Here is a 19,142-nt window from a genome sequence, read left to right as displayed (position 1 = left end):
ATTCTTCAGTTCTGACTGGTTCTTTTTTATGTTTTCTAGTTCCTTGTTAAAAATTCTCACTGTGTTCATCTATTCTTTTCCCTAATTTAATTAACATTCTTATTACTAATGCTTGGTAAATTGTTTATTTTTGTTTCACTAGTTTTTTTTTTCTTCTGGGGTTTTCCCTTGCTTTTTCAACTGAGACAAATTCCTTTGCCTTTTCATTTTGCTGATCTTTCTATCTGTCAGTGAAATTAGGTGAAACAGTTACCTACTGTGGTATTGAAGGGGTATCCTTCTGTGAGAATGTCCTTATACAGTCTGTGTGTGCCCACTGGCTTTGGTGGGAGAGCTGGATTTGATGTGAACACAAGTCACATCTTTCCTTGGGGTGTGCTGGCAGCTATCACCTTGGTAGGAGGTGGGGCTGGGGAAGAAGGGGCTAGGGCTGGAGCGGAGTGTGAGATGAGGCTTCCTCTCTGTTCAGTGGCCTTTACAGCTCTGTTAGGGGTGGGGTTGCTGGAGCAGAAGCCCTGAGGGTCGGCCTGACTGGCTCAGTTCCCTGTAAGTGTGTGCTTCCCCCCCCCCCCATCACCAGTGCCCTAGCCTGAGAGGGGAGCAGTGCCGGGGCGAGAGGGGCTGGCTGGGTGTTTGGTGAAGGTCAGGGCATGGACTGTTTTGGTCTGGCCACTGTCAGAGATCCAGACTGCCTGTGCAGGCGTCAGAAATGCTGCCCCTCCCTGCTCAGACGCCATTTAGGGACTGAGCTACCTCAGTGGCCGAGCTGTTCCCTCAGGTGGGCGGCCCTCCCTCCAGTGTGGAGCTGTGACCTGAGGCACGTGGTGCTGGAGCGTTCACTGGGCTCAGTCTGGGGTGCGAGCTCAGGTGGTTGCTGGAAACCAGTCAGCCACCTGTGTGGTTTCAATGCACCCTCTCCTTCCTGCGTTGGGAGCAAGCAAGCATCTGTGCGGTCCTCACCAGCAAAGTCCAGGCTTCCCCCAGCCCTCCGGTTAGTCCCCCCAGCCATCTAACCAGCCAAGGGGGCCTGTCTTTCCTTTTTCAGTCCCCAGGGCTGGGTGCCCTGTATGTGGCTTGAACCACTCACTCCCCAGGGAGGATCTCTGCCTGTGTAATCTCTCCTTTCCTCTGAGTCCCCCTCCCAGGGGCCCAGGTCTCATAGCTTCTCTTCCCTTCCTATCTGATTCTGTGTTTATCTGTTTTACAGCTGTGGTTATATAGGAGTCTTTCTGCCAGTTTCCAGTTGGTTTTCAGTAAGAATTCTGCATGTGTATGTGTTTTTGATGTATTTGTGGGGAAGTTGAGTCCCCATCCTCCTACTCTGCCGACATGATCAATCTCTTCCCCTGCTGTTTCTAAAAGCTCGCCCAGGATGATGCAGGGTGGGGGCAGACTCCTGCTCTTCGGCACACATTATCCGGCAGGCTAGCTGATACAGCTGATAGCCCCAGGGGAGCACAAGCTCACAGAATAAAATAACTAGATTCCCAAAGAATTCATAAAAGATAGATAATGAAACATACATGACAGGAATTAGAAGTATGATGACAGATAAGTCAAGAATTTAAAAGAAGCACAAATAAAGACCCTCAAAGAGCTAAGGGGGTTGTCTTTGTTTCCCATTGCTGTTGTAACAAATGACTGAAAACTCAGTAGCTTAAAACAATACATACAATTCTCCTATAAAACTAGAGTTTAGAGTCCAAAATGAGTCTTATGGGGCTAAAAATCAAGGTATCAGCTTGGCTAATTTCTTCTGGAGGCTCCAGGGGAGACTCTGTTCCTTGTCTTTTCCAGTTTCTGGAAGCACTTACGTCCCTTGGCTTATGGCTCCTTCTTCCCTCCATTTTCAAAGCCAGCCGTGTAGTACCTTCTCTCTTCTCTGACCTCCTGCCTCCCTCTTAGAAGGACCCTTATGATTACACTGGGCCCACCGGGATACTCCAGGATAGTAACTCCATGTCAAGATTGTTAAGTTAACCACATCTGCAAAGTTCCCTTTGCCATGCGTCCTGGGTTGAACAGTGTGCCCCCAAAATACGTGTTCACGTCCTACTTTCCAGTACCTGTGAATTGTCTTTATTTGGAAATAAGATCTTTGCAGATGTAATCCAGTTAAGATGAGGTCATGCTGGATTAGAGTTGGCCCTCGTCCAGTGACTGATATCCTTGTAAGAAGAGGGAAATTTGAACGCAGGTGCACAGAGAGAATACCATTTGATGACATAGGTAGAGACTGAGATGATGTGCCTAGAAGTCAAGAAATGCCAAGGACTGTGGGCAAGACCAGAAGCAAAGAGAAAGGTATGGGACAGACTCTCCTAGAGTCTTCAGAGACAGCATGGCCTGCTGACACCTTGATTTCAGCTGCTTAGCCTACAGAGCTGTCAGGGAATACATTTCTGTTGTTTTAGGCCAACCAGGTTGTGGTACTTTGGTATGACAGTGCTAGGAAACGAATACACATGTAAGGTTATATATTCACAGGTTCCAGGGGTTGGGATGTGGACATATTTGGGGGGGCCAATATTCAGCCTTCCACAGGAGAATGCTGATAACACAAATTAACAACAACAAAAAGAACCAAGTAGGAATATTATATTAACTATGAAAAAGAATTGACATAAATAACCAGTTAGATGAAATAAATAGTGGGGTAACTAGAGCTAAACAATGAGTTTGTGATCAGGAAGACTGGAGTCAGAAATTTCAGAAGGAGCAGTAAATAATGAAGAAGGAGGAAAATGTAGAACGGAAGTATAAGCCCTTAAATTTGTATACCAAGCCCTTCCAGAAGGGGCAGAGGCAATAGAAGGGACAACATAGTTATGATAACATCTGAGAATTAAAGAAGGATGTAAGATTTCAGATTTAAAGGGCTCAGAGAGTGCCACACAGGTTATATATGGGGGAACTCTACATTTAGACACATTGTACCAAAAGTTGACTGTATTTATACAAAGAGAAATTCAAAAGCTCATAGAGAAAGAACAGATCAACTGCCATAGAAACGATCTGGTATCAGACTTCTGAATAGCAATGCTGTAGATACGCATCAGAGAAGAAAACTTGATCTAATTAATGGAACGTGAGAAAGGAGAAAAAAGGTAAATGGGGAAGGTACAATATTGGAAAATATTAAAAAAAATAGTCCAAATATATAATTTAATAGATGTAAATTGGTCATCTCACCAAGTAAAAGATAGATATTTAGATGATATTAAAAAATAAAACATGAAAAATCAATAGCTCATATTTAGATTCAACTTAGGCAAAAGATACAAGAAATTTGAAAATGAAAGGATACAAAATTATATGGGCCAATAAGAACTGAAAGAAAGAGTAGCAATCTTAATATCTGACTCCAGGTACATCAAAGCAAAACATATTGCATTGAAAAAATGGTGGTGGTGACATTTACTGGTAAAGAAAGTAATAGAGCAAAACAGCACTTGTATAGATGTTTTAACAATATAGCTTCAAAATATACAAAGCAACAATGGCATAATGGTAGAGAGAAATATATATATCAACATATGTTGCAAGAGATTTTAACATACTTCCCTCGTAAACTGATAAATAAATCAGATGAACACTAAATAGAGACGCAGAAGAACTGAGTATTGCAATAAAAAAGCTTGAACTGTTTTATATATGTAGATGTACGTATGTGTGCATTTATGTGTGTGTGCGTGTGTGTCTGTGTGGGTCTGTGTGATGACACTGGGTACCTGGATAATGCAGGACAATATCCCATGTCAATATTTTTAAGTTAATCACATCTGCAAAGTCCCTTTTGCCATGTGTCCTGGGTTGAATTGTGCCTCCCAAAAAGTGTACATAGACACAGAATGCATATGCACAAAACACAACTTAGTACTGAAGCAACTGAGAATAAAAGTGATCACGCAGATGATTTACAAAATGTGTTCTCACATGGAAAACTTACTAGGCCACAAAGGGAGCCCCAATACATTCCAAGGGATCGGTATTGTATGAACTACATTCTCTGATCACAATTGATTAACGCTAGAAATTTTAACAAAGAAAATTAGTATAGTTTATATAATCCTGAATGGCAGTTTTATATTAATAAACAATCCTTGGGCTAAAAAGAAGATCATGAAGGGAATTATGAAATTTTAGGACTCAAACAACAATAAAGTTTCATTTGTCGTATTTGTAAGACATGGCTAACAGTCCTTTGATGGAAATGTATAGTTTCAAATAAATTTACCAGAACACAGAGAGTTGGAAAATGATTAAGCTAAACATTCAAGAAGTTGAAAATGTAACAGAGGAAATCCAAAGAAACAAACTGAAATAAACAAGGAAGGAGGAATTAATAATAAAGGAGAAATTGATAAAGAGTTAAAACTATAAAATGTTAACAAAGCTAAGAGTCTGAGCAAGAAAAAGAAAAACCAAATGAAAACAGACACACACAATGAAAAAAAATAACTACAGATATGACATAATTTAACTAAACAATATTATGAATAACTATATAAGATTTTGCTTGATAACTTGATAACTTATAAGAAGTCATTAAAAGTCATTAGAAGTCTATTTGGAAAGATATAAAGTGCCCAAATTAGAAAAATTGAATAGGTCAGTAAGCAATACAGACATTAAAATGACCTTCCTCTTACCAAAACTTTGTAGCCCCCAGTCTGCTTCACAAGGAATTTCTACTAAATTTTCAAGAAAAAACTAATCTTACAAATTTATTTCCAGAAAAGAAGCACTATCAGCTTATTTAATGAGCTTACTAGTACAGTCTTGATTCCAATACCAGATAAAGCCAATTACAAGAAAATTATAGCTCAATTTTACTTGTTAATGCACACTTCAATGTTCTAAATTAAATATTAGCTAATCAAACATTTGATTATTAAACAGTAATTCATTATTCAGATCAAGGTTATCCCAGTAATCCCAGGTCTCAACAGAGAATTTGCCATATTAATAGACAAAGAAGAAAAAGAAAATAATAAGGCTATTTAAATTAATGCAGAAAAAGCATTTGATAAATGTAAACACCTATTTATTAAATCAGTTAAATAATACATATAGAAATATGTTAAAAGTTAGAGGGGCTATCCTAACGTAATATGGTGTAAGATCTACAACAAGATTAGAGTTTTGTTAATGGCTTGGTCCCATCACTCAGTTCACTGTACTTTTATTGAAGTTGCTCTTCCAACCCCAGAAGGCCATTAAGGAAGTCAGCAAGAATTTTGCTGAAGCATACAATGACTGGGCAGAAAATAGTCAAAGCAGAGGATGGGTTTTAGCTGCAGCTTTTCAAATAGCCTGGGGCATAGCGGGGTGAGAACCAGGAAAATCAATATGAAAATATCTATAAGCCAAGACATAGGCCATTAGTTGCCTGGACATGTTTACTCATTCATTTCCTAAACAATAACTCCCTCTAACCTAATTGTTGCTCTTATAAAAATAGTCGAACTTCTGGAAAAAAACATCCTACTCTTTCAGTAGGAAAAAGATCCTACTTCTCAGCCACAATCACAGTTAATACTTTGGTATATAGCCAAATGCATATACTGTGGAAGAGAAAAAAAAATCCATAACCATACTGAACAGACTGTCTGTTTTGTTAACCAAAGACTTAAAAATGACTTACTAGGACTTTAAACTCTCTGGGTTCAGCAAATGTTTAAAGATGAACTTTTCTCTCATGAGGTTCTCAGAGACCCCGATCACATATTTAGGAACTTCTCACTTGTTGTTCTCTTGTAGTAAGTGATGCCCACTCCTCTCACTCTCTCCTCAGCTGCTAGGAATCTAGCAGGCCATTTATGTAAGTCCCATGGCCCTTCCTAGTGGGTTCTGCTGGGTAGGACATAATACAAACCTTCATAGGTTCTCTCTTTGGTGCGTGACCCGTATCTGGATGCCTTGGAATCCTTGATGTACCCTTTGACCTGATAAGCTCTGGAGTAGAGGTAGACCTCACAGTCCTTGGGTTCATTCATCAACAGCTAATCACCTTGCCTCCAGCTCTTTATATCTGTCAGGTGGGAGTCAGACCCCAGTCACTGGGTTCTCATCCTGCGTACATATGAAGCTGCTTCAGTCGTACCAGTGAAGCTCCTCTAACGAGCTCTCAGGCGAGTGTGGGCACGTTAAACCTCTCCATTAGTGGCAGTTTATTACATGAGAAATCAACTTCAGAAATTTTCTCCCCATTGAAAGATTCAAGCATTTAGTCACCTTTTCCCTATGAACTATATCTCAGGACAGTCAAATGGTTTATGAGAGTGAGTTTCTCTCTATAAAATTATGACAGTCAATAAAGAAAAAAGGAACAATAGGATGGGATTATCACCTGTTGGTGAACCTTCAGTGATATCATGGGTCTAGGAAATGATCGTTTATAGTGGTAACCACCACAAGAAGAGAAACTACTAAATATTACATACTTCTTGATAGAAATATACACCACCACCTCTAAGTATTCTTGCCAGAATTCTTGAAACAGATCAAGCTTCTAGATTTAACTACCAGCTTATGGGAAATACAGGGGATAGACGAACATGTTAAAAGACAACGTGGGGAAGCAGCCATTAAAATCTACAGTGTAGAAAATTTATTGGACAATTTTTTTTTTAACAAATTTCAATAGGGGAAAGTTGGGCATGGAAAAATCTTAAGGGATTTAAGAAACGGTCAAATGCAATGTATGATTCTTATTTGAATCCTGATTCAAACTGAACAGTTTAAAATGTACAAGACAGTCATGGACATTGGATACTGACTGTTTATTTGATGATATTAAGGAATTATGGTTAATAATTTGGATGTGATAGTGAATGACACCATGACTGTGTTTGAAAAAAAAGACCCTTATATTTAAAGGTATACAATGAAGTATTTACAGATAAATCGATACTGATGTTTGAGGTTTGTGTCAAAATAATGCTGAGAAACTTGAACCCAAGCAGTTTCTTCCAAAGCATAATGATGAAGTTATTCTGTAAAAAAATTAATGTGGAGAAATAAGGGATTTGTCAAGGAAGTGAGAATTGCCCAGTTTTGTTGGTCTTTATGGCCATGTGGGGATAATCAGAGATAAGCTTAGAAAGGTGGGTTAGGGTCAAAGCTTGGAGGTCCTTGGAAAATAGGCTAGGGAACTTTAAAATAAATCATTATTTCAGTATGTAGAGTATCATAATGTTCTGTAACAAAACTTTGTGATAGATTTAGTGCTAATTTAATTGCTAATTACCACAGTTTGTCAAAATATTAGAAACTCCTTTTGATAGAAGATGAATTTTGAAAACATTAGACCTATGAAATTTGAACAATGAATTTTGATGACTTTTTTTGTCTTAATGGTGATAGGAGCACTTTTTAAAATAATTTAAGTTTGGTCACCTAGATTATAAATTTTTAGTCTTAAAGCTGTAGGAGAACCAGAGTTACAAGATAATATACTTGCTCTGTGTCCTTTAGGGAAATTTTGAACCCACAAGGTTTCCTAGTTTTATAATTACCAAACCATTATATTAATGTCTCAGTGCCTCCTGGTGATAGTATATTGAAATTGCATTTTGAATCTTTGTGCCTGTTAGAAGCAGCTTTTATAACAGAAATTTCATAACAGGCTGTAAGATTGTAACAAACATATTACTCTATATCCAGAGTTCCTAAATTATGAATTACATTAAAAAAAAAACTATTTCTAGTTGGAGACACTCATCCTGTGTCATAGATATCATATAAATTTGAATGTGCTTTGATTTGATCTGAAAGATTTATTTAAGTGCCAGGGTCAAGACTTCACATGCTAGCTAATCCAGCTGTTCAACCAGGTTTAAGCCCCTTACAATAGGCAACAAGGATTTCCAGAAGGAGATGCAGGTTGGTTACAGACTTGCAAAAGGGCTCAGATACATGAGTTCTAGAGTAAGTTCCCGATCCTAGTAACTGAGTGACTGCTGAGCACGTGAAAGAGTCAGCAGGACGGACGTGGATTACTAATAGGTTTTGTTCACAAGAAAATGCTATGTATAATATTTTTGGCCTCAATTTGTATAGATAGATGAGATAGATAGATAGATAGATTGATTTTTATGCACATTTAATTTATATTTACCTTACTTTCCCGTGACATTTGGACTTTTTGACAACACATTTCTTTGGGAAATTCTCTCTTTTGTTTTACGTGGCCCAATTTATTTTCCTTTTCTAGGCTCTTTTCTTCTGGGGCTTCATCTTGAGTGTCAGTATTCGTCAGAGTTCCATCCTTGATGCTCTATCATTCTATGTATTCTTTCTAAGGTGGCAATCTAACATCACACTTAGAAGCACTGGGCTTTGAGCTAAAGGAACTTTGAATACTGGCTCTGCCATTTCCTGCTTTGTGATCTTGTGCAACTTGATACCTTCAGTCTCAATTTCCTCATCGGAAAAAATGAGTCTCTTACCTCCCAGTTGACATTTTGAAATGAGAAATTATGTAAAGCCCTTACCATAGTGCTGGGCACTTAAAGGTGGTGAATAAATAGTACTTATGATTATCCATTTTGTCAATTTCAAATAACATGCTTATGATTTTAGATCTTCAGCTAACGCTCCTCTGTTGAGCCCCAAACCTCTGTACGTACAATCTATTTCAGTGGTTTTAAGTGACAGTTTGTGGTCTGTTGTGAGTCAGTGATGAGGGGATTATGTTGGTAAAGGAGAATTGAAATAAAAAGTAAGGCCATTTTAGTAGAGTTTTAAAATGAAGTCAAGTTTACTTAATTTAATATGTTGCCTTTTATATTAAGATTCATTCTTTAATTTTTGCTGTTGGAATATCCTTTAATAAAAATGAAATATTGATATTAGTGGATGATAGTTTTTTTAAAAAACATATCCTGATTTAGCAAAATGAAAAATTGGCAGTCTTAAATTGGTTCCACATATTTATTTGGAAATTTTGCTGGTGTGTGAGATCTGAAAGCTTAGGAGCCTCTGATCTGTTGGACAGCTTTGCTTGAATAAACCATGAACACCTCAGATTTGACACTGTGAAAAGTATATTTGTTACCACCTTCTCCCCCCTCCCCTGCCACAAAAACCAACTCATCTTTATTACATATCCTAAAGGATGTCATAACGATCCATCCCAGTTGGTTGCCAGGCATCTGTGAGTTATCCTCAAACCCTCCGTGGTGCTGATACCCTTAAAATCAATTGACTGCTAAATCCTTCAGACTCTCTCTTGATATTTCTTGATTCATACCCAATGCCACTGTTGTAATTTTTTGTTGAGATTACTTACTTTCTACTTCCAGACTCTCTTCATTTTAATCCATTCTGCCCTAAGCTGCCAGAAAGATCTTTTACTTCTTTGCCTAAAATCCCCCAAGGGCTTCCTATCTCCCTTGGGATTAAATTTTCCCTGCAGCCAAAAAAGTCCTTCCCTTCCCATCTGCTGCTTCTCCCTCACAGGGATCGCTCACTGAGCCTGCCAAAATTAACTCTTTGCTTCTCTATTGCCTTGCAATTTTTGCACATCCAGTTCCATCTGCTGGTAAATATCCTCTTCTCATCTAGACAATTCTAATTAGCCCTTCAAGTTTCTGTTCAAGTTTCTACTTTCCCAAGCCTTCCCAGACACCCCCAGCTGCATCTTGAATCTCTCTTCTCTGTCCCCAAAGTTTTGTGATAGCACTCTACCATAATGTCACTTTTGGGTACATAACTAGGTTTCCTTTTCATCTGTGGAAACTGATGGTGAGAATCACACCTTCCACCTCAGTGTTTCAGTACTTGATACAGTCCCTGATATATTGTAGGTGCTCAGTAACTGCTGGCTGCATGATTATAAGCTTAACATCAGCTAGTTAATGATTCTGATAGACTGTGTTTTGGTTGCTGAGAAAACCCCTGAAGATCAAAGTGTTAATAGAAAAATGATAGGAGGATATAGTTACTGTATTTCTTTTATAAACTCCCTACTCAGGAAATCAAGGCAGATGTCTAAAAACTGGTGTTTCATGTGTTGCCACTTTTTATACTATTTTTTCATTATTGAATAAATGTGTGGCTGAGGGCACACCTGAGGGATGCTCGCAGGGAGTAGGATGGTGTCTCTTAGCATGGCTACACATTCCCAGGCTCCAGCTCTGCTCCTCAACCAGGATTTGTTTGTAAATGTGAAATGTGTCCTCTCCTTTTATGTCCTTAAGTATGTCTTTGCTGTGTATTAATAACCAGAAGTGTAAATTTGAAAAGCGATTATCAAATAAGATCATCAGACAGCTTGTCTTCTTGTGGAAAATTTCTAAAATCTTAATAGTCATCCATTATTTTCTTAAAGGATGGTCCTTGTCAATTACACCTCAAGATTCAGAGAGGACTCAGCATGGTATTCATTGCTCAGCCATAACTGTGCCCTTCACCACAGTCATGCTGTCCAGAGGGGCATATGAGGAAAAGAAGCGCCCCCTCCCACTCAGAGAGGGCAGTTGAGCTTGACGAAAAGGCTTCTTATCTAAGCCTGATCCAAGGCTTAATTTTTTTTATAATCTCGAACATCATATGTGTTCTTGATGGTATATAAATGCTCACACTGTTTCAGTTAGGATATGTCGGTTTGCAATTAATAAACACCCAACTGAGCATTTTGGACGTTTTGTTCTCTTATATTACAGAGTCTGGAGGAGGCAGTATATCTAGTTCATCAGTGCAGGGATGTCATCAAGGACCCAATGTCTTTGCACCTTTCTTTTCTTGAGCACGTTTAATTTTTGCCCTCCTTTATTGCATCATGGTGGCAAGATGGCTGCTGACGTTCTAAGCATCATTGTGACACACCATTATCTGAAACAGGAAGGAATCAAAAGGAAACATTAAGGTCATGATTGGTAAGACTAATCTATGATTCAGTCCTTGGGGCAGGGCGCATTGTCAACCCAAACGTAAGTGGGCTTCTGTAGCAAGAGAGAGGGGAGAAAATGGCTGTTGGGCAGGCAGCTAACACTGTCTGCTTCCTATACTCCTTCCCTTTTAACTTTGTGAAATGGAATAGGGTCACATCACGGCTCCACTTTGAAGTGTTACTTCTATGTTTGGACCCAGAACAATTTTTTTTCTTCTCTGTTTTCTCCTCTTTACTCCACAGTTTATAACAAGTTGTACTATATATTTTACTACTATATGTTGGGTTGAATGACACAAATTTATCAATGTTAACATATTTTCACACAAAAATTTTGCACAAAAAAATTTCGCACAATTGACCCAAATAATTTGGGGTTAATAGAAAATGAATAATAATTGTGGACAGTAAGTGAATAAAAGCTGCTTAAAGCCACCAGAAAATGTTTTTAAAAATGAAAAAAATCTAATTTGCAATTTAAACCAGTGAAAGATTCATATTGGATGTTTGCATTTGGAAAAAAAGAAAAAGTCACCTGCTAATCACATTTAATCACATTGCTAGAGACTGACAATGATGGACAAGGAGATGTCCATTTTTATTTCCTAAATTTGAGGGAGCTACCCAGTCATGTCCTGCAGAGAGAAAATGTGTTACCTGATGACTTTCTTTAGTAGTGTGAACCACCATTTACCTATGCCTTCTCTCAGTCCCTGCTGGGATTATCCCAGTGGCTGCACACGTATTCAGAAAGACATGGAACTCATTGGAGAAGAATGAATCTTCCTATAGTAGAATATTTACAATTAAAAAAAGATGAGTGGAAAAAGACAGCAGAGAGGAGAAAGACAAGATAAGTGTCTCAAACACCCGAACATGGAGAAGATCCAGCACTTTGCAGGGGCTGTAGCCAGACTTTGTAACAGGAGAGGAAGTCATCTGGAAAATGGCATTTCTCACACACCAGCTGTAAGTCAATCTCCTGGGTACGAGTATCAAGTTAAACAACCCTTGCAGGTCTCTCATTTCTATGACTGTAATAAGATTCCATCAACAGAATCATTCTTTTGTTCAGTGGTTTCCCACCTGCTGCTCACGTCCTGTTAAAGTCATCTTCTCCAAAGTCTTGCCCATCAAGTTTCATATGCTTAGTCCCAAATGTCCCTTTGGCAGAAGAAATAGATTAATAGGATCTGAGGTGCAGCCAAATAAGAAATAAAGCTGAGTCGTGATTATTAACATGGAAGTTATTTAACAGCTGGAAAGGACAGCGTGAGAACTCTTGAGGAAGTTAAGAAATGGGAGGAAAGAAAGAGGACTAAATACAAATACAAAAATGGCAAAAAAGAAGTGAAGATTTTTAGAAAATAAGGGAGTGAAAAAACCAACTGTGTTACACACAGGACAACAGCAAAGTGAAAAAAAAGAATTGTCCTAGTTGGGAAAATGTGGATTACAGTTCTAACTTCACTAATAACTCATGTAATTTTGAACAAGCCACTTAATCTTTACTTCTTAAAAATAGCTTTATTAAAATATCATTTATATCCTATCTCATCCACTCATTTGAAGTGTACAATTCAATGTTTCATAATGTATTCACAGAATTATACAATTGTCTTAATCTAATTAGGGAGCATTTCATTATCCACAGAGAAACCTAATAGCAGTTACTCTGTTCACTCTGCCCCCAAACCTGTTAACCACTAAACTACTTTCTGTCTCCATAGATTTGCCCATTTTGGAGATTTTGTATAAATTTCACTTAATGAAGTGTTTCCAATGTTCATCCGTGCTGTAACATGTATCAGTACTTCATGCCTTTTTATTGCCAAATAATATTCCATTATATTGATATATCACATTTTATTTATCCATTTAGCAGTTGGTAGGTATTTGAGTTTTCCCTTCTTTTTAGGTATTATGGATAGTGCTGCTATGAGCATTTATGTAAATGCTTTTGTAAACCTCTTAATCTTTCCATGGCCTCATCTGTAGAACAAAATTAGGAGTTTATGCTTTATGTTTTTATCATTTTAGATTTCTAATTGATTTATGACATAGACATTGAAGAATACTGTTTTCAGCTGATATTCCTAGCAAAACAATTAGCAATAGCGTTTACTGCATCTCCCTTTCAGTTGATAACTAGATGAGAGTCTTTAAATATCTGTTAATTAACAGACCATTTAATTTTCTTTTGTATTCATTTATTCATCCATCTATTCATTCATCAAGTATTTACCAAATGCTTACAAGAACTGATAATGTGCTATTTCCACAAGATACATAATGGTGAATAATAGAGAACTTGCACATAAAGAATTTATAATCTGGTAAAGAAGAGAGGGGCATGTATAAAAATCTATAAAATACATGATAGAAAGTGAAAATGACATTTATTGAGACTCAGATACAGCCTCAGTGAGTTCAAAGTACAAGTCTTTGCCTACCATGATGTTTCAACAAATTCTTTGTTGTTAAAATGAAATTCTTTGTTGAAATGATCTAGGGAAAGACTTAATTTAAATAGAGAAAATGGAAAGGTTGCAAGTAGGAGGTATTTGCTATTGAGAGATGCTGTTGTTGTAGATGTTACAGCAATGTGTAATAATTGCCAAAGAGATCTGGGAGTGGTGGTAGCAGCTAGTTACAGAAGCTCCAACATGTATCTTATGGAGCTGTGTGGTTATACTTTAGCACAAAGCAAATCACCCTACATTGCTATCCAGTTAGTTTGAATATACCCTGCATTTCAACATCTTTCTTTTGAAATAACTGTTGCCTTGCCTTTTACATCAGTCTGGATTTCTGTTTTAAAAGACTTATAAAGGATGTAACATCTAAAGTTGTAACATGATAAAGGAAATTCACTTTGTTAACTCATTAGGCATCATAATCTAGTCAGTATTTTATGAATACTTCCAGTAGTTAGTGTTATGGAATATTGCTGGATGCCATGCTTCCTTCTCTTATAACCAGTGGCAACATTTGATACACTGAGCAACTTTTGCTTATTCGGTTAATTTATGAAAGATAATACAAATAGTGATACAAAGTTTATTGATTTCACATTGACTTGAAATAATCTTGGTCAACACAGTTTACGAAATGGGTTCATTCCAATCATAACCATTGACCATCCATTTCCTTTCCTGAAAAACAATAAAAGAATGTATGAATTTGTAATCAGAATGTGATGAGACACTACATCCATGAATATTAGAATCTATCAAGAGGATCTTTTTGGTGTGGTACCAATTAATCAGTCATTGTTCCTTTGTGCTTGTGCTGAAGAGAACACAGAAGACGTCATGAAGGAAGTGAGACAGCAGCTGAATTTTGGAGAAAAATCAAAGCTGAAGATGGGTTTCACTATGAATTCATGTTCTTTACACTTAAGTCCCCACCTCCCATCCCCCATCTCCAAAAATTCTTACCACAATTTATCTGGTCAGTTTCCTCTATACTCCTCTATGGGAGCCATTCCAAACTTCTCTTTTCTCAAAGCTCCAACCCCATCAACCTTGTTGCTGTCAACTCCACCCTCATACAATGACTTACAATGACTTTAATTTAAAGATAATAAAGAAAATTCAATTCATTTTGTGAGAAGCTCCTTAAATTCCTTTCAACATACAAACAACCTTATAACTACACTCATCACCCTTCTATCCTCCTGTTACAATTGAATGGCATCTCTCATCTCAAAGGCTGATCTTTCCCTCAAAGCTCTAGCTCTCTTCCTGAGCTGGATATTCTCCATCAGCCCCTCTGTGTCCACTTTCCACAATTTTCTGCCTTGCTTTATGTCCCAGGAGAGTGATCTAGAGGACCTACATAAAGGCTCTTTTGCCCTCTGGTGTCAGATAAAATTTATTTATTTAATTCAATTTTTTTTTGGTGGGAGAGAGGTAGTTAGGTTGGTTTGTTTGTTTTTAAAGGAGGTACTGGGGATTGAACCCAGGACCTTGTGCATGCTAAGCATGTGCTCTACCACTTGAGCTATACTCTTCCCCCAGATTGGATTTAGCCAGTGGAAGTCACCAGAGATCAGTGAGCAGGAAAATGAGGAATATTCATTCCTTTATTCTCCTTCTTCCCAGGCTGAGAGGTTGGCAGTGGATGAAGTCCACGGCACTTACACTGGGAAGTCTGTTCCTACAGCTACATGTCTCAATGGGTAATGTTAACTGTTGGCACCATTATCAGACCTAGTGGAGCTGCCTGTTGCTGATCCCAGTGGCATGTCATCATCTTTGGTTTCTTTTTCTTAATTCTGTCCATAATTTCATAAGTGGATTCTTCATTAACTCACTAAACTCACTTTTTTTTTTAACGTTTCTGCTCCTTGCCACTACCTTGAGGGACACACTTCCTCTCCTACCTCCTCAGCAACTATTCTCTGTCAAGAGAAATCATGCAAAAGTTGGAAATGAGGCCAAAAGGTGAACAGAAAGTCCCGTTACTGTCATATGAGGTCATTGTTTTGCAGGTCCACCCAAGGGTTATCTACGGGAATGTGCTTTGTTCAGCTCACAATTTATTATGAATGAGATTTCCCAGACTTAGTGAAGTTACATGCGTGGTTCATTTGTGCACTATGCCCTACAGTGACATATATACAAAGTCTGTCCAAGATTTCTCTTTGATAAAAAGATGGCTACAAAGGTTTCATTTTTTTACTTTTCAGGATATTAGTCAATTTGCACTTACTGAGAAATCTTATCCTTACATTTCTTTATTAAATTACTTACAAATAAACCTGCTATTCAAATCACTTTGAGCTGGTCTTAATATCTTACTAGGTACCTCATTATTAGTGAATTGAAGGACATCTTTGACACATTTTCATTTTATATTTGCATGACAGTCTTGATTTTGTCTTTTTGAAATTCTGCTTTAGCATCTCTTTTGATTCTCTCTCCTGTCTTACCCCCACATCTGCAATCAATCCTTATCTATTGGTTTCTTCCTGTATTAAAATCTCTCTTATCATTAAAAAACAAACAAAACAAACACCAAAAGTTTCCATTTATACTTTACACCTCTTGAAAGAGCTGCCTACACACACATATTCATCCTTTCTTCATCTCACTTCTACTTCTCTTTCTATTGATATGATTTATTCCTCCACGATTCTAATGGAATTTCTCACGTCAGTGTAAATAAATGCTTCTTTATTCAGTTTAATAAACAGTTTAAGTTCTGAAGTTGAGTTCACCATAGCATTTGACTCTGATGTCTCTTTTCTTGAAGTATTCTATTCTTTTAGCTCCCATGGCATCCTGCATTCTTGACTTTCTTCTTTCTGGTTGGACTTCTAAGACTTTTGATTGTCTTTGAGTGGTTGTGCTTCAGGGTTCTTACCTGAGCCTTTGTTTTCTTCTTATTCTTCATCTGCTCCCACATGGTCCTGTTCTCTTTCATGACTTCAGTTACCATTTAGTTCCACGGCACAGGCCTAGCTTTATCTCTAAAGCATCAGATCTGCACATCCAACTTCTGATGGACATCTCGGACATCCCAGTGCATCTCTGCCTACCTACAGTATCAAAAGAGCTATAAGCTTTCACTCTCCTGTTTGCTGTGTTCTCTGTACTTTGTATGTTAGGAAATAGTGCCACCATTATGTGGCTGCTCAAGGCCAAAACTGGGACAATTTTCTTAAGTTCTTCTTCCTCACCTCTTGTATACAATTGAAGCCTAAATATTTTTAAATATTTCTTTTAAATATTTCTGAAGTCTATTCTTATCTGCACCCTAACTGCTGCTTTTTGGGTCAGTCCATAATCATTCAGCTGCCTCCAAATTAGCCATCCTGCCTCTGTTTTTGCCTGTTTCCATGCCATTTGTTTAAAAAGCAAATTGAATTTCTCTCACTTTGTACTCTCAGATAACTCCTATTCTCTTTGGATAAGTCCAATGTCCTTATCATGTTATGTAAAATCCTTCATCTTCTGGCCCTTCCTTCGGTTGCAGCCTCATTTCTTGTCATTTCATTCATCAGCTCTTCGCTCTAGTCACAGTTGGTACGGATAAAAACCGGGTGGAACCAAAGCATTGAACTGCATGGAAATAGGCTTGTTCTATGTTCACTGCAGAATACATAATGTGCAAATTTTGACTGATAATTTTTGCTTATATAATAATTTCTTTTGGGAGAGATAGTTATTGTAGGCCACTTGCTGTCCTCTATGTCTTGCTGAGTATGCTAAGATTGTAAGGCCCTAATGCTGTTTACTGAGGCCATTTTTCAGGGATGTTTATGCAGTTGTAATGTAGACAGATGAGGTAGCATCTCTTTCTACCTCCAAAGAGCAAACTTGTGTACTTCTTTCTGTAAAAGTGATGGGTTTCCCCAGTCTCAATGTTTCTCAGCTGGGATGCAAATATCTGCATCTGGGCCCCTCTCTGTCTCCTTGTGAGATCTGGGGACAAGAGGAACCCTTGTAAATATGTTGATCCACCAGCTGCTTGCTGTGCCCTGAGTAATAAAACCCTCTGCCTCTGACTCAGGAGTTTTGTCTCTTCTGCCAGCATCCAGGAAAGAACAACAGGCTCATTTATTAGCCTGTAAATCAAATCAAGTCTTAGACCCGACCGTTTTATATTTTAAAGTAGTTCTTTTACTTTCAAGTAATTATAAGAAATGTTGATAAAAATGCTATCTTTTCTGAATAGGAAATTAAAATAATGATGATACAGGTCAATACTGGTATCTGTCAACAGTAATTTAGAGCAATATTCAATGAGATTCTCAATAGTGATAGGTCAGCATTTGGGATCAAGTTCTCTATAATCATGGGACCTAAGGCAATGTTAGGAATGTGATGTTATGTTACTGTTAGAGGCATCTGAAGGATATTGAGTGATGCATTACTTTTATCTTCCAAAACTATGTTAGCACTTAAAGAAGGCATAACGTGAGAGTTGTGAGTTGTTTCATTTGGGGCCAAATGAGGACCACTGCCTGGGAGACAGCCTCTCAGAGAGCTTGGAGGAACTGCTCTGAAGAGGTGGGTGGAGGTCAGTATATATGATTTTGGGGAAGGGGATACGTGCAGTCAAACACACATGTCCATAGAAGGTTGCTGCTAGTCATGAGGGTCAGATGTCTCCATCAATGATTTTAGTGCTTTTCTAGGTATGAGAAGATGCAAAAAATTGCGCTCATAGAATCTTCTCCTGAAAATACTATCTGAAGGCTTGTGCCAGTCTTCTCAGAGCACAGAATGCCTCGTTCCAATTTTCCACCCTGAACGCCTTTCAGGGTGTGTTGAAGGTCAGCGGCTGCAGCGGCTCGTGACTTCATATTTGTAGAACCACAGTGTTTACTTGGCAACACTGCTAACACATTAGCACAACCACAAGAACACAGATCATCAAATCCTGGTTAGAGTGCGTGGACAAACAGATGGACACTGACTGACCTGAGTGAGAAAGTCCAAAACCAAACCCACTCTGTCATTACTTCATTCTGAGAACAAGCACCTACTAATTTCCAGGCGCTATTCTGGAAAGTATGGATATAGAAATAAATGACAAGATCCTTGAATCCTTGTAGAGATTATGGCTAATGGAAGAGACTGACATGCAAACATTTCTAATAAAATGTAATGAGGATTTTGATAAAAATAATCATACATAGTATAGTGCCAGTGTGCATGTGCACGTGTGCCCCCAAACACAAAATGCCTCCACTCCACCACCCAGAAAACAGCACGACTCTTAATCGTTTGATAAATTTGGTAGCTATCCTTATAGACTAATATGCCTTTGCCCCAGGAATACATGAATACAGATACATTATATCTACAATTTTAAAGATAGATACTAAATTATATTAAAACACATACTGGGCCATAAACTTATGAAACTATATCCCTGAGACCCTGTGATAGTTTATATATAATTATATATATGCTAAAATATGCTAGTTTATATCTATATGTATACATAAATTATTTATATATATTTACATATAAAAATATATATACTAGTTTATATATATAATCATATATACTGGTCCATATGGATTAGTATATATAAACTAATACATATTATATATATATAAGATATTATAAATTAGTGTATATATAACTGTATATACTAGTTTATATATATATACTAATCATATATACTAGTATATATACATATATACTAATCATCATATATATACTAATATATATAATATATATAAAAATATATACATTAGTATATGTGTGTGTGTGTGTATACATAC

General features: G+C 37.6%; 1 protein-coding gene and 1 long non-coding RNA gene across 5 annotated transcripts in view; one reads left to right on the top strand and one right to left on the bottom strand.

Moving 5' to 3' along the window:
• The window catches only part of GRXCR1 (glutaredoxin and cysteine rich domain containing 1), a 298,219-nt gene that overhangs the window by 66,978 nt on the left and 212,099 nt on the right, over positions 1 to 19,142 (top strand). The window contains exon 1 of one of the 4 annotated variants that reach the window (XR_012061910.1): positions 10,783 to 10,883. The exons of the other annotated variants lie outside the window; for them this stretch is intronic. The gene's annotated coding sequence lies outside the window, so the exon portion shown is untranslated. Of the gene's footprint in view, positions 1 to 10,782; positions 10,884 to 19,142 lie in introns of those variants that run through there. 4 annotated transcript variants of the gene reach the window in all.
• On the bottom strand, positions 10,635 to 11,909 carry LOC140687520 (uncharacterized). The gene is made up of 2 exons (XR_012061912.1): positions 11,702 to 11,909; positions 10,635 to 10,839 (listed from the first exon to the last, which is right to left on the bottom strand). It is a non-coding gene; the product is annotated as an uncharacterized lncRNA (long non-coding RNA).

This window comes from Vicugna pacos, chromosome 2 (assembly GCF_048564905.1).
Source record: "Vicugna pacos chromosome 2, VicPac4, whole genome shotgun sequence".
Taxonomy (NCBI): Eukaryota; Metazoa; Chordata; class Mammalia; order Artiodactyla; family Camelidae; genus Vicugna; species Vicugna pacos.
Note: the sequence above shows the minus strand (reverse complement) of the source record. Positions and strands in the feature narration are given on the sequence as shown.